Source organism: Talpa europaea (genome assembly GCF_964194135.1).
Source record: "Talpa europaea genome assembly, chromosome: 12".
NCBI lineage: Eukaryota > Metazoa > Chordata > Mammalia > Eulipotyphla > Talpidae > Talpa > Talpa europaea.
The window spans coordinates 38,296,200-38,311,980 of record NC_140079.1 but is presented as its reverse complement, the minus strand read 5'-3'; the positions used below and the strand labels follow the sequence as shown (position 1 = coordinate 38,311,980).

The following is a 15,781-nucleotide window of genomic DNA, read 5'->3' as shown; positions in this document are numbered from 1 at the left end:
CAATAGATAAGCTTTGGAAACAACCCAAATGCCCCAAAATAGATGACTGGATCAAGAAGATGTGGTACATATACACCATGGAATATTACTCAGCAATCAAAAAAGATAAACACATGCAATTTACAGCAACATAGATGGAGCTGGAAGGGATCATACTCAGCGAAATAAGCCAGAAAGAAAAAGAAAAATACCGGATGGTCTCACTCATAGCAGGAATCTAGAAAGTCTAAATAAGGGACCAGGAAATAGAATAACTATAAGAAAGAAAAAAATCAAAATCAACCAACAACTATGAACCAGAGACACACTATGGGGGGGGACAGGGAAAGGAGGGATTGGGGTGAAAATAAGGGGGTTACAATTGTATGGGGAATATAAAAAATAAATAAATAAATAAATTTTTAAAAATTACTGAGAATGATGTATATCATTAAAGAAGAAATTGCTTTAAAAAATCCCATTCATTTCATGGAAGAAATGAGTAGTTATAAGATTTTATGATCAAGATAAAAAAATATGGGAATAGAAATGTACAAAAGGAAAAACTGCATGGATCAGAGTAGAAACTTAATCACATGATTTACTTATTGTATAAAGAAGTTGAAATCAAAGGATGCAAATTTCAGGAATTAAATAAGAGCAAGTGCTACTATCATAGTCTGAACAGATTATCACAGTTTCAGTTTCTGAGACTCAGATCACTACCATCAAATGCTTCTTCAGCCCCAGGACAATTGGTCCTTTACAGCTGACCCCCTGAAGAATGCTTTCAGGGCCCTCTTTATGTCTTTGTTCCTCAGACTGTAGATGAAGGGGTTCAGCATGGGTGTGACCACGGTGTACATCACCGAGGCTGTTGCACTGGAGTATGAGCTGTGGGAAGCAGCAGAGGTGAGGTACACTCCTACACTTGTACAATAAAATAAGAAGACAACTATGAGATGTGAGGCACAGGTGGAAATTGCCTTTGACTTCCCTTGAGCTGATGATATTCCACGTATGGAGGAAATTATCTTAAAGTAGGAGTAAAGGATTCCAGCAAGGGGACCACCACCCAGCAGCCCAGCAGCAAAATACATCACTATGTCATAGATGAGGGGGTCAGAACATGAAAGTTGGACCACTTGATTGAGTTCACAGAAATAGTGTGGGATTTCCAAAGTTTTACAGAATGACAGTCGCAACACCATTAAACTTTGTAACAAGGAGTACAGGGCACTCATGAGCCAGGACACCAGAACCAGCAGTCCACAGAGCTGGCGGTTCATGATGACCATGTAGTGCAGGGGGTGGCAGATGGCCACATACCGGTCATAGGCCATCACAGATAGGAGAAAGTCATCCAATCCTGCAAAGAGTACAAAAAAATACATTTGGGTGATACAGCATTCGTAGGTTATGACTTTGCTCTGCGTCTGGATATTCAGCAGCATCTTGGGGATTGTGGTGGAAGTGAAGCAGATGTCTACCAAGGACAGGTTGGAGAGGAAGAAGTACATGGGTGTGTGGAGGTGGGGGTCTAGACTGACAGCCAGGATGATGAGCAGATTTCCAAACACAGTGCTCATGTACATGGAGAGGAAAAGACCAAATATGAGGGGCTGCATTTCTGGTTCCTTTGATAATCCCAGGAGAAAAAATTTTGAAATTTGTGTATTGTTGCCAGTTTCCATGTGGTAGAGGTTACTATGAGGAAAGAGAAAAATAGAATAATTAATTTGTGCAAAATTGGTGATACAAATATCTATATCTCAAGATAAGAAATCAACATGTATGTTTTTTGTATCACTGTTATCCTCTTAAAGGGATCTCTGTGCCATTTCTGATTAGGAATCCTGTAGTACTCTGAAGATTTTCCCCAAGAGGTTATACATCCTTAATGTTTAATGAGAATAACTTTCATGTATTTGAGGATTGTAAATTGAATACTGACCATCTTTTAGGCAAATAACATAGAAACTGAGCAACAAAAATCTCTATAATTCCATGATGGAGAAAGTCACAAGTTCATACTATGTCAGATGATGGCAGGTGCTACAAAGAAAAAGAAAATATGTATAAAGGTGAGAGAGGATGGAAGTGATAATTTTTACTCTGTATTCAGGCAAGACTTATAGGTAAGGTGACATTTGAGCAGAGATGAAGGAAGGCAAGGAGTCAGATGCAGGATTATCTGGGAAAGTGTGTGGCAGTGAAAATGCCCCAGGGAAGGTGCTTGTTTCCAATATTTAAATTTCTATCAGATGAACAAGATGGAAAAAACTCAAATGTTCCCCGAGAGACTGTGACGAGGAGAAAGTGTTCTCTGTTCTGGCAGAATTCCAATGTCTCAATTACATCTCCTTGATCACCAGATAACTAATAAAACCACAAAGCAATTTATTAAAAGACGAAAGATGATGTATTTATCATGTCAAGACACCTTATTAAAGAACATCCCACTAGAGATCAGGGCAAAGGGAACAAATCTATGATTAAAAAAACCCAGTAGACAACGTACAACTTTAGAGGGGATTTTAGAAAAAGACTTTTCCTTTTATGATATTTATTTCAAAACATTTGGAATCAGTAGCCAAGTTGTGAGTCTCAGATCCACCACCTATTATCTTTTTAAATTTGAAGAAGTCAGTTGAATGACTCTATATAATAAATCCTCATCTGTAAGAGTCAGATAGCTATATCCACTCTCCTAGATTGGTCGACAGATTTAATCATTACATGCTAACAGCTTGACATAGTTCCTTCCTGCCAGTAAATGAACAGTTTTCACTTGTGATTGATGAGGCCAATATTTCTTCTTGGCCAATATTTCTTCCAAATCCCATAGCTTTAGTTCAGCTCCTTGTCATCTCTTCCATCTATCATCACTGGCACCCCTGCAGCTCAATCTTCACAGTGTTCCAGAGAGATATTTCTATGGCATGAAGTTAATCTTTGAATTCTCTATCTTAAACTCCTTCAAGTGACTACCCAGTGAAGAATGAAGCCAAAATCCTGAGGCTTAAAGTATGAGGCCCAACCCTTTGTGAACTTTCTGCCAGATTCCCCCACCTGCTGCCTTGCCTCGCCCACATTAATGTCAAGAACATTCAACTTGACTTGCAGCTTCACCGGGTATCACTGTTTCAACACTCAGCACCATTATACACCACCCACTACCCTCTGCTTGGAGACCCTCTAGCTGCCCTGTTTGGAATTTGTTACTTGCTCTTCATCTTCAAAACTCCCTCTCCTGTTTCAGATTTCTTGGCTCATCTTCATGAAACTTCTTTTTTAAATATTACCACAGGGAAAGGCCACTTCCTCTGATACTTTAGCTATAGGGCCATCATTGTGGAATTTTTATTTAATTCTGTGGGTTTTTTCTCATTAAACTGTAAGTACCTTGGAGCATGTACTTACAGTCTTACTGCCCCATTAGATTTAGTTTGATTGTAAGTAGTAGCTGAGTACACACTGCACAAAGGAATGTGTTCTCAGAGAAATTATCAATGATTAAATAAAGAACAAAAGCAGGAAAACACTAACTTTGGTATGGCGGACAGGCTAGAGAAATGTTTTCATATTCTGAAATCAATACCCATAGGCGTCAGACAATGATTTGTAAGAATTAAATAGAAAAAAAAAAGGTACAGGATATCAGAGTACATCATACACAATAAGGGTACATATCAAATTGGTTTAGTTATATGTGTGTGCCTAGGGGATGGGATTTATGTGTGCTTTTGTGTTTGTGTGTGCATGCAGGCTAGATAACAATGTAAGGAGAGAACCCATATTCACTGCACCTTTAAATCGTTTAACTTGGATCATCGTGGTATCTACCTCAGGCCCCTTGTGTGATTGTTGTGCATTTACCTACTACAAATTTGTTTCATCACACTCGTTTTTATGTGATCTTATAGTGATCTTAAGGGTGAACTTTTTCTCATTTCTCTTTGTTATCCACTTTTCTTTGTTATTCTTGGTCAATGAGTTTTGATCTTTTAAGATGCATTCAGTGGGTTCACTCTATCTTAGTTCTACTCATTGCTTTACATGGAAAGGCTTCCCCAAATGTTGTTCTGGAATTCTGCACCAGCCACCATATATTCCCTGTCATCATAAGATTTATCTCTGAGAATATTATGTCATACATGCATCTACTTCATTGTTCTCTCCTTTTGCCATTATAATGTAAGATCCAAACAACCAGAGACCTCAAGTGTTTTCTTCATAAATGTGTGCATTTAAATAAAAACACTTAAAAAATTAAAATTAATGAAAGAAAAGGAATGGCAGGTAAAATAAGGCCAGGTTAAATATAGTGGATTCAAGAAACTATTAAGTGAAATTAATTAAAAATATGAGATTGAATTCTGAAAGAGAATATAAAAGGTAATAAGTCAACCTTGTTAATATAGGTATTTAATTCAAGATTAAATTGGCAAAGATCTATAAATAAAAATACAGTAATTAAAAAGAACATGAAATATGATACCAAGAGCATGAGCAACAAAAGAAAAAATGGATAATTTAGATTTTGCCAAAATTTAAAAATTTGTGTTTTAAAATAGACCATCAAGAAAGTTAGATATCCCACAGAATGTGTGAAAACATTACAAATTATATCATCTGATTAGGCATTTCGTTTTTATTTATACTATGTAAAAATCTTATAATTTAATAAAAAAAGACAAAATAGCCCAATTATAAAAATGAGGAAAGGATTTGAATGAATACTTCTTGATAGAAGATGTATAATTTGGCAGTAAGCCCATGAAAAGATATTCCATACCGTGGTCACCAGGAAAATGAAAATCAAAAGAATATTAAGGAATACACTCCACACCCATTAGGATGGCTAGAATTAAAAAATCAGATACTAACTGGTCGTGGAGGGGATATGGAGAATTCAGAGCCACTCACCCTGCCAGTGGGGAAGCAAGTTGATGCAAACACATTGGAAAACAGGCAGTCCCTTAAATGATGAAGCCTTGTCACCACACGGCCCAGCAATTGAACTCTCAGGCATATACCCAAAAGAATCAAATACAGATAGTTCCTGTAAAAGTAGTAACGAATACATGCAGCAGCACCATTCACCATTGACAAAAGATGCAAACAACCCAAATGTCCATCAGTGGATAAATGGACAAATGAAATGAAATAATCAGAGAATGAAATATTATTTGATTCAAAAAAGAAAGGAAGTAGTGATGCATACTATAATGTAAATGAACCTTGGAAATATTAAGTGAAAGAAACTAATCACAATGGACCATATATTCTCATATTCACATGAAATATCAAGAATTGGGAAATCACACACAAAATAAATGGTTGCTCAGTGCCTGGAGGAAAGGGGTGAAGGGAAAAGAGATAGCGAAAGTATAGGGAAATTCTTTTGAGCTAATGAAAATATTCTAAAATTGACTCAAACTTCCATTTTTAACATTATAAAGACATAAAATAATTAACCAGCAAAAAATGACAGTGACTTCTCTCTGGCCTAAACTGGTGTCTCAGGTGATGCCATTTAAAAGTTCTTGGCTTCTGTCTCCCTGGATTGTTCCTGACTAACTCACCTGACTCTCAGATTCACCTGGCAGGGGGCTCTGTGAGGAAGTTCTCTGGTGGAAGACTAATTCCTCCCAGGATGGTTGATGACAGAGACTGACTGCGGTCCCAAGTAAGAAACAGTGGACCGTGTCCAGTCCACCCGAGGTTGTAGAAACAGAAATTGCAGAGGATGAAACGGTTGCCTATATATGCTCATTATCTACATTTCCCTCTTTCTACTCCTACTACTAGGTACATGATTTCCCTGTGGGTCACTGTTCTAGACAGAAAGGAAACTTTTTCCAATGATTGTTGATCCCCAAAGACCACATTTGAAGTTAAGTAAATACAGTTTTTATTATTCCTTCTCCACAAACCACTCTCCTTCCAGTGGTCTAACCTTTCAGTACCGATGATATCCCTGAATTAAAGTTTCCTACAAAGTTTAAGACTGAATATCCTGTCAAAACAAGGTCCTTGGCACATCAAAGCATTTGTGGAGGGGATATGGCCATAAAAACACCAGGAAATTGGGATTCTGTCTTCAACAAGGGAGAGAACTTTGCTCCTTTTAATATAAAACCTTGCAAGATACACTTCTTGACTTCATGACACATTTGCCAAAACAATTAGGAATTTCAAACATCTGTCATGAGTTGAGAGCTGTCATTTAAATCTTCACTATAGGGGCGGAGCAACATGGCGGCGAGGAGACGCTGCGAGTAAGATCTCCCATTAAAAAAAGTTAATAGGGAGGAAAAGCGGCAGGTCCCAGTGAGAACTGGGACACGGAAGATAAACGGACAACTCCAGCAAACTGCCCGAAGAAGAAAGTGGCCATAAAAGAGGACGAGAAGGGAGGGAAGCGCAGAACCCTGCTCCCCTCCCCCGCCCACAGAGGCGGCACTCTCCGACCGGCAGAGAGGAGGAAAACAACAAACCAAAACGCCCAACAAGAAAAACGGACGCAGCAAGTGGGACTGTGAGTGGAAAGGAACTATTTCAGCCACCACACCCCGTGAACGGGAGCTGAGGCGAACCCTGCAGGATCCGCCGCGGAGGTGAGCTCCAGGCGCCATTGAAGAGAGCCACGCCCCCCAGGAGGAGACCAGCACCAGCACACAGCCCCGGCCAGCCGGTAAGCTTGCACAAAAGCAGCGCTCAGATTGCAGCTGCCCAGGGCCCTGCGCCTGCGACCTAGGCTTGCGGGGAGATGGCGGAGGCCCTCCCTGAGTGAGCAGGAACAAGGTGCCCAGGCAGGGGAGCGGGATTCAAAAGGCGCCATTCCCGCGCAACTGATCTGGGCTACAGCCCGCGTCCTGGAACTGAGGGCTTTGGAACTGAGACCCGGGCGGAGGCCCTCCCTGAGTGAGCAGGAACAAGGCGCCCAGGCAGGGGAGCGGGATTCAAAAGGCGCCATTCCCGCGCCACTGATCTGGGCTACAGCCCGCGTCCTGGAACTGAGGGCTTTGGAACTGAGACCCGGGGCACGAAATTAGGGGCGTGGGTTCCCCACGACGGTGGGGCACAAGGCAGACACAGCACCCCAAAGCCGTTGAGGTGTACCCTACCATCCCCGCTCTGCTCCCTGTCCCACGGGGTGGAAAATCAGCTCCCCAAGGGCTCTAGGAGAGATCTCTGGTGCCACCTAGCGACTTGACCCCAGCACAGGCTACTGAAGGAGCTAGTGGCCAGCTGGGGAGTTAGCCCACACCGGGCCCCTTCTGAACAAGTAGTCTGAGCCCACAGGGAGAGCGAGCACCCACAGCCGGGGCAGACCAGGCGCGCAGAATAGTGTGCCTGAGACCAGAAGCGCAGGGAGTGTGTCCCACATCACCATTTTAGAACAGGGACATTTCTTCAGTAAAGACTACCTGCAGAAGGCTTCCCCAGGAGCCAGAGGTGAGCGGGGGAAGTTCGCCCACGCCAGACCCCCTCTGGCCTGCAGTCCAAGCCCAGAGGGGAGCAGGAACCCACCGCCGGGGCAGACCAGGCGCACAGGGGAGTGTGTCCCCACATCGGCATTTTAGAACAGGGACCTTTCTCCAGTAAAGGCTGCTTGAAACTGACAGATGACTCCTGGAAGAACCAGAGGGGAACAGAGAAGCCCACCCAAGATGCCGGCCAGTCCCAACAACACAGTGTCCCAACGCATACGGCAAATTAGAAAACAGACAGTAGGGAGGAGAAGAACCACACGCAACCTAGCAACTCTCCAGAGAAAAAGCACACCACAAAAAGAAAGCCAGCCCCCAGATTGCAACGACAATAACTTGGAAGAATTTCTGAGCCTTCCAGAAAGAGAATTTAAAATTGCCGTGATTAAAAAACTGACAGAAGTCATAAAGGAAAACAATGATAAGGGAAAAATAATCAACGATCAGAAGAATGCTATTGAGTCCCTAGAGAGGGAAAACAATGGTCAGAAGAAAGAAATTGAGTCCCTAAAGAGGGAAGTAAAAGAAATGCAGGAGATCAAAGAATTAATGGAAGAACTAAAGAATTCTGGGAAAAGCAATGAAAGCAGAATAGATGAAATGGAAGAACGAATAAGTAATCTTGAAGACACAGAAATAAAAAGAACCAAAACAGAGAAGGAAAGAGAAGTACGAAGGAAAAAGAACGAAGAAAGACTTCGGGAACTATCTGACTCCATGAGGAAAGGAAATATAAGAGTTATAGGAATACCAGAAGGAGAGGAGAGAGATGTAGGAACAGAGAAAATATTCAAAGAGATAATTGAAGAGAACTTCCCAAATGTGAAGAAGGAGCTGAAAATTGATATACAAGAAGCAAGAAGAACACCAAACTTCCACGACGAAAGGAAAAATACAGCAAGACACATAATAGTAAAGCTCCCAAGAATCCAGGACAAGGAAAAAATAATGAAGCTGGCAAGAGGGAAGAAACAGATAACATTCAAAGGAAAACCAATCAGGCTGACATCAGACTTCTCCGAAGAAACACTACGGGCAAGGAGAGAGTGGAGGGACATAGTCAACAGACTCCAGGAAAACAGATGCCAACCAAGAATACTCTATCCCGCAAAGCTCTCCTTCCTCTTTGAAGAAAGAATATGGACCTTCCCAGACAAACAGAAACTCCGGAATTTCATTGCAACTAAACCCCCACTCCAAAAAATACTACAAGGAGTCCTAAAGCCAGAACCTCAGAGCGACGAATAACAATGAAAGAAGGCCAAAAAAAAAAAAGTTATTAAAAGAATAAATAAATAAAATCAAAGGAAAGACAAACACAATGGCAAATACAGATGTTAACATATCAATATTAACTCTAAATGTAAATGGACTTAACTCTTCAATAAAAAGACACAGAGTTGCAGCCTGGATTAAGAAACAAAACCCAACCTTTTGCTGTCTCCAGGAAACACATTTAGCTACAAAAGATAAAAATAGGCTCAAAGTCAAAGGATGGAAAACAATCCTACAAGCAAATGGGCCAAAAAAGAAAGCAGGAACAGCTATACTTATATCAGATAAAACAGATTTCAAACTCAAAAAGATAAAAAGAGACCCCAATGGTCACTACATTATGATCAAGGGGACAATACTTCAAGAAGAAATAACACTCATTAACATATACTCACCAAACGAAGGAGCACCAAAATATATCAGACAACTGTTGTCCTCTCTGAAAACAGACATCAGAGAAAACACATACGTAGTGGGAGACTTCAACACACCACTATCAACAATGGATAGATCAACAAGACAAAAAATAAGTAAAGAAACCAAAGCTCTAAATAAAGACCTAGAGCAATTGGGCTTAACAGACATCTATAGAACACTAAACCCCAAAAAAACGGAGTACACATTTTTCTCAAGCGCACACGGATCATTCTCCAGGATCGATCACATACTGGGGCACAAGACAAACACCAACAGATACACCAAGATTGAAATCATATCAACCATCTTTTCTGACCATGAAGGCATCAAACTAGAAATAAACCATAAAAAGAAGGCAAGGAACTTTCCTACCTCATGGAGATTAAAAACCACACTACTGGAAGACCATTGGACTAATGAGGAGATCAAAGAAGAAATTAAAAAATTTTTTGAATTGAACGACAAGGAGGACACCAATATCCTAAATGTATGGGATGCAGCAAAAGCAGTAATAAGAGGAAAATATATAGCAATAGAAGCTCACATCAAGAAACAAGAAAGAACGCAAAGAAACAACCTAATCTCGAAGCTCAAAGATCTAGAAAAAGAACAACAAGAAAACCCCAAAACCAGTAGAAGAAAAGAAATAATAAAAACCAAAGCAGAAATAAATGAAATTGAAACTAAAAAAACAATCCAAAAGATCAATGAAACCAAGAGCTGGTTCTTTGAAAAAATAAATAAAATAGACAAACCCCTAGCCAGGCTCACAAAGGAAAAAAGGGAGAAAGCACAAATAAACAAGATCATCAATGAAAGAGGAGAAATCACAACGGACACAGCAGAAATCAAAAGAATAATCAGTAACTACTATGAACTGTTATATGGAAACAAGTTAAACAATCTAGAGGAGATGGACAAATTCCTACAACTCTACAATCACCCAAAGCTAGATAAAGAAGAAATAGAACACCTAAACAGACCAATTACAATTAGCGAAATTGAAATGGTAATCAAAAACCTCCCCAAAAACAAAAGCCCAGGACCTGATGGATTTACAAATGAATTCTACCAAACATTCAGAGACGAATTAGTGCCTATCCTTCACAAACTCTTCCAAAAAATTGAGAAGGAAGGGACAATACCAAACACGTTCTATGAAGCCAACATTACACTAATACCAAAACCGAACAAGGACAACACAAAAAAGGAAAACTACAGGCCAATCTCCCTAATGAACACTGATGCAAAAATCCTCAATAAAATTTTAGCTATCAGAATCCAACAATGTATCCATAAGATAATTCACCACGACCAAGTTGGATTCATTCCAGGGGCACAAGGATGGTTTAACATCCGAAAATCAATCAACGTTATCCAACACATCAACAAAAAGAAATATAAAAACCATATGATAATATCAATAGATGCTGAGAAAGCTTTCGACAAAGTGCAACACCCATTCATGATAAAAGCCCTTGAAGTTCTTGGGATACAAGGAACATACCTCAACATCATAAAGGCCATCTATGACAAGCCAACAGCCAGTATCATTCTCAATGGTGAAAAGCTGAAAGCAATTCCATTAAGATCTGGAACAAGACAAGGATGTCCACTCTCACCATTGCTTTTCAATATAATACTGGAAGTCCTAGCCAGGGCAATAAGACAAGAGAAAGACATCCAAGGAATCCAAATAGGAAAAGAAGAAGTCAAACTATCACTATTTGCAGACGATATGATATTATACATAGAGAACCCCAAAAACTCCACAGAAAAGCTAATTCAACTCATCAATGAGTTCAGTAAAGTGGCAGGATACAAAATCAACACGCAAAAGTCAGTAGCCTTCCTATACACAAACAATAAATCTGAAGAAGAAGAAATCAAAAAGACCATCCCTTTTGTTATTGAAACAAAAAAAATCAAATATTTGGGAATAAATCTAACAAAAGAGGTAAAGGACCTATACAAAGAAAACTATAAAACACTGTTAAAAGAAATAGAAGAAGACACAAAGAAATGGAGAGACATCCCCTGCTCATGGATTGGAAGAATAAACATTATTAAAATGGCCATACTTCCAAAAGCAATATACAGATTCAATGCTATTCCAATCAAAATTTCAATGTCATTCTTCAAAGAAATAGAACAATTATTGATGAAATTCATATGGAATCACAAAAACCCCCGAATAGCCAAAGCTCTCCTGAAAAAAAAAGAAGGGAATGGAGGCATCAGACTCCCAGACTTCAAACTATACTACAAAGCCATAATCATCAAAACTGCATGGTATTGGAACAAGAACAGACATACAGACCAATGGAATCGAATAGAAAATCCAGAAATAAACCCACAGATTTATGGTCAACTAATCTTTGACAAAGGAGCAAAGACTATGCATTGGAGCAAAGAAAGTTTGTTCAATAAATGGTGCTGGGAAAACTGGGTCGCTACATGCAAAAGAATGAAGCTTGACCACCACCTCACACCATACACAAAAATCAACTCAAAATGGATTAAAGAACTAGACATAAGACCTGAAACCATAAAATATATAGAAGGAAATATAGGCAAAACACTACGTGATTTGCACATCAAAACATCTTTACAGACACATCACCCAAAGCAGTGATAGTGAAGGCAAAGATAAACAGCTGGGACTATATCAAATTAAAGAGCTTTTGCACAGCAAAAGAGACAATAACAAAAACAAAGAGAAACCCCACCAACTGGGAGAACATTTTTGCACCCAACACTAATGATAAAGGACTGATCACAAAAATCTGCAAAGAGCTGATGAGACTCAACAACAACAAAGAAAATAATCCAGTCAAAAAATGGGCAGAAGAGCTCAAAAGAAACTTCTCTGAAGAGGAAATGCAAATGGCCAACAGGCATATGAAAAAATGTTCAACATCACTTGTCATCAGGGAAATGCAAATCAAAACTACCATGAGATTCCATCTTACACCAGTGAGAATGGCACATATTAAAAAAACTAGCAACAACAAATGTTGGCGAGGGTGTGGAGAAAAAGGAACTCTTCTGCACTGTTGGTGGGAGTGCAAACTGGTCCAACCACTGTGGAAAGCTGTGTGGAGATTTCTGGACCTACTAAACATAGAGCTTCCATATGACCCAGCAATTCCACTCCTAGGTATTTACCCAAAGGACACAGAAACATCAATTCCAAAGAACACCTGCACCCCTATGTTTATAGCAGCACTGTTTACAATAGCTAAGCTTTGGAAACAACCCAAATACCCAAAAATAGATGACTGGATCAAGAAGATGTGGTACATATATACCATGGAATATTACTCAGCATTCAAAAAAGATAAACACATGCAATTTGCTGCAACATGGATGGCGCTGGAAGGGATCATGCTCAGCGAAATAAGCCAAAAAGAAAAAGAAAAATACCGGATGGTCTCACTCATAGCAGGAATCTAGAAAACTTAAATAATGGACCAGGAAAATGAATAACTATAAGAAAGTGAAAATCAAAATCAACAAAAAACTATGAACCAGAGACACTTTTAGGGGGGCGGGGGCGGGAGGGGAGGGATTGGGGTCAGAATGGGGGGCTGCAATTGTATGGGGAATATAACAATAAAATTTATAAAAAAAAAAAAAATAAAAAATAAAAAAAAAGATAAAAAAAAAAAAAATAAATAAATAAATCTTCACTATAAAATGTTAATTATAATATATGTATGACATTTATATAAATCTATACATTTTAGGTACTATAATATTAACTTAGACCTTATAAGAATTATATTGTTTAATTTTATATAAAAGTCCATTCTTTGAGGTAGTGCGATAGTGAAATTCATTCTCTGTTAAAAAAAAAGGGGGGGTCTTGAAGGTGCTTAATGATTTGCCTAAAGTTATAATCCAGTTAAGGGATGAATGTTGACTGGAATTCAGCCAGGTTGATTCTAGCTTTCAAATTCAGCTCCAGTGATTTCCAACCACAGATCATTTTACCTCTTGGAATATTTGGCAATGTCTGAGAATGCTGCTAAACACCAACAGTGCATGTGAAAGAACCCAATACAAATAATTATCTGTTGCATATGTCAACAAGAGAATGTGAGGAAAAAAAATATTCCAGACCAACACTCCTGTATCTGCAATGCACACGTGAACTAACAAAATTGCTAGGTCCAATGTAGGTTCTGGTTCACCAAGTCCTCGTGCACCCAGAGACTCTAAAGCACTGAACAAGTGCCTGGTGATGCTCAAATTGTAGGTGTTGAGTATCAAAGCTAAGACAATATGGTGTGTCTTACAGTCAGTTGTCAGCAGTTTTTCAGTCTTCTGAAGCAAAAATATCTTTGCATGTAATTTTGAAAGAATCACATATTTTGGGTCTCCCTGGTGGCCTGGGGGTTGAGTGTCAGCACTATTACTACTGCAGCCTGGGTTCCATCCTCAACCAGGAAGCTACCCACATGATGCGGCAGACCTCTCCTGTCTCGCCCCCTGTTCCCCTCAGCAGTGTTTCAGTAGATCCGACTGTTCTGCTCCCCACTCTGTCTCTAGTGAGTCCTCTCACCACCTGTGCCTCTGGCCTACACCCCAGTTCTTCATGTGGAAATGAATAAATAAAATCTTTAAAAAAAAAGAATCACATATTCACTAATTTCAGAAATTGCTGTAAATTTTGTGTTCAAGCATGTTATATAAGGACTATTGAGTGACATCAAATATTATAGTTCTGAAAAGACTTCCTAGTTGGCAGAATAAGAACCTCTAAAAGATGTTAACATCTTAATATACAGAAATGTTGAATGTTATTTTTTTATAGTAAGGGGGTCCTGAATTAGCAGATGGATATGTTTGCTACTCAACTATTCTAAGAAGTATGACCATGACTTTTCCTGTGTGACTAATGTCATCTGCCTGACTTTCCAAGTGTGGAAGAAGACAGAATAGTTGAAACTATAGGTCAATTTAAAGATGCTACCCTATTGGCTTTGAAGATGGTAAAAGGACAGTGAGCCAAGGAATGCTTGTGACTGTAAAAGGAATTGGAATAAGAAAGTTAATGATTTTCCTAGAAAACTTAAATAAGGGACCAGGAAAAAGAATAACTATAAGAAAGTAAAAATCAAAATCAACAAACAACTATGAACCAGAGACACTCTATGGGGGGTGGGGGGCGGGAAGGGGAGGGATTGGGGTCAAAATAAGAGGGTCACAATTGTATGGGAATATAAAAATAAAAAAATTATATATATATATAAAGAAAGTTAATGATTCTCTCCCAAAGCTTCCTAAAGGAACTCAGTTCGGCAGACATCTTGATTTTAATCATTGAAACAATTTCACACATCTGACCTCTGATACGGTAAAATCATAATTTTTTTCTAAATCTCTACTGTGTTAATTTGTTCAGCAAAAAGAATACTATACAGATATTAACCCAATAAAGTTTTGTTGGAAGAAACTGAATTTATGCCTCTCAATTCATTTGTTTAGTTTCTCTTAGACAAAGGCAAACTGTATTCAAATCTCACCTTAAATAAAAGAAAAAATATAGAATCATTTTAGGGTTTTGCTCCCATTAACTGGCATAGTGAATTCTCCATTGATAGATTTGTATGTAATTCTGAATTTGAGGCCTTAGGGCATTAAGATGAAAAAAAATTCATTATTCAAATTAGTGCTACACGTTATAGTTTAAATTGTTGTGTCTAATTTTTTTCTTCAAAATGTTAGTGATTTGCTACTCATTTACAAAAGTCTGGGAGTGCAACTTCATACCTAACAGATACATGTGCTTCATTTGCCCACCAAAGCTGTTGGCCTCCAAGACACTATAACCTTACCCCTCTGTACTCTCCTCCTCCTGCCCCTCCCCGCTGGGAACCACAATCATTTACAGCATCTAAGAGTTATTTTTGTTATGTTCTACTATTTTTTTCATTATAAATATTCAATAAATGAGTGGAACCGTCATCTGTCTTTCATTTGCTGACTTTTTTTCACAGCATCAAGAGCTCCAGATCCAGAGTGACCCAAAAGTCAATTTTCACCTTTTTAAATAGCTGAGTAGTATTCCATTGAGTATATATTCCACACTTTCTTTATACAGTCATCTGTCAATGGGCACTTAGATTCATCCCATATCTTAGCTATTGTGAATATCTTGCTTTTTGTGAATAATGCCACTACTAACCTAGGGGGAGCATAAATCTCCTGATATTAGTGTTTTCATATTCTTCAGATAAATACCTAAGAGTGGTACAGCTAGATCATATGGTATTTCCATTCTTAGACTTGAAATATATCTCCATATGTTTTCCATAAAGGTTGAAACAATGTACAGTTCATGCCCGGTAAATGAATATTCCTTTTTTTAATGTGTACCACCACCACATTTGTTTCCAGTCTTTTTGCTATAGGCTTTTCTTTTTGCTATAGGAAGCTTTGATTTGCATTAATTTATTTTCCACACTACTTGTGTCTAGTTTTCTACATTTTTTTATTCCATGTGAACTCAGCCAATCATTCTTTTTATTTCTATCCAACCTTCAAATTTCTTTCATCATGAATATGGGAATGTTAATGAGTCCTTGTGCATATATAAGTATGTG

At 38.8% G+C, this 15,781-nt stretch overlaps 1 pseudogene across 1 annotated transcript; it reads right to left on the bottom strand.

The window, feature by feature from the left end:
• Nucleotides 1-693: 693 nt before the first annotated feature.
• LOC311181487 (olfactory receptor-like protein OLF4) lies at nt 694-1,673 on the bottom strand (annotated as a pseudogene). Its single transcript has one exon. The product of its transcript is annotated as an olfactory receptor-like protein OLF4 (transcript).
• Nucleotides 1,674-15,781: the final 14,108 nt, after the last annotated feature.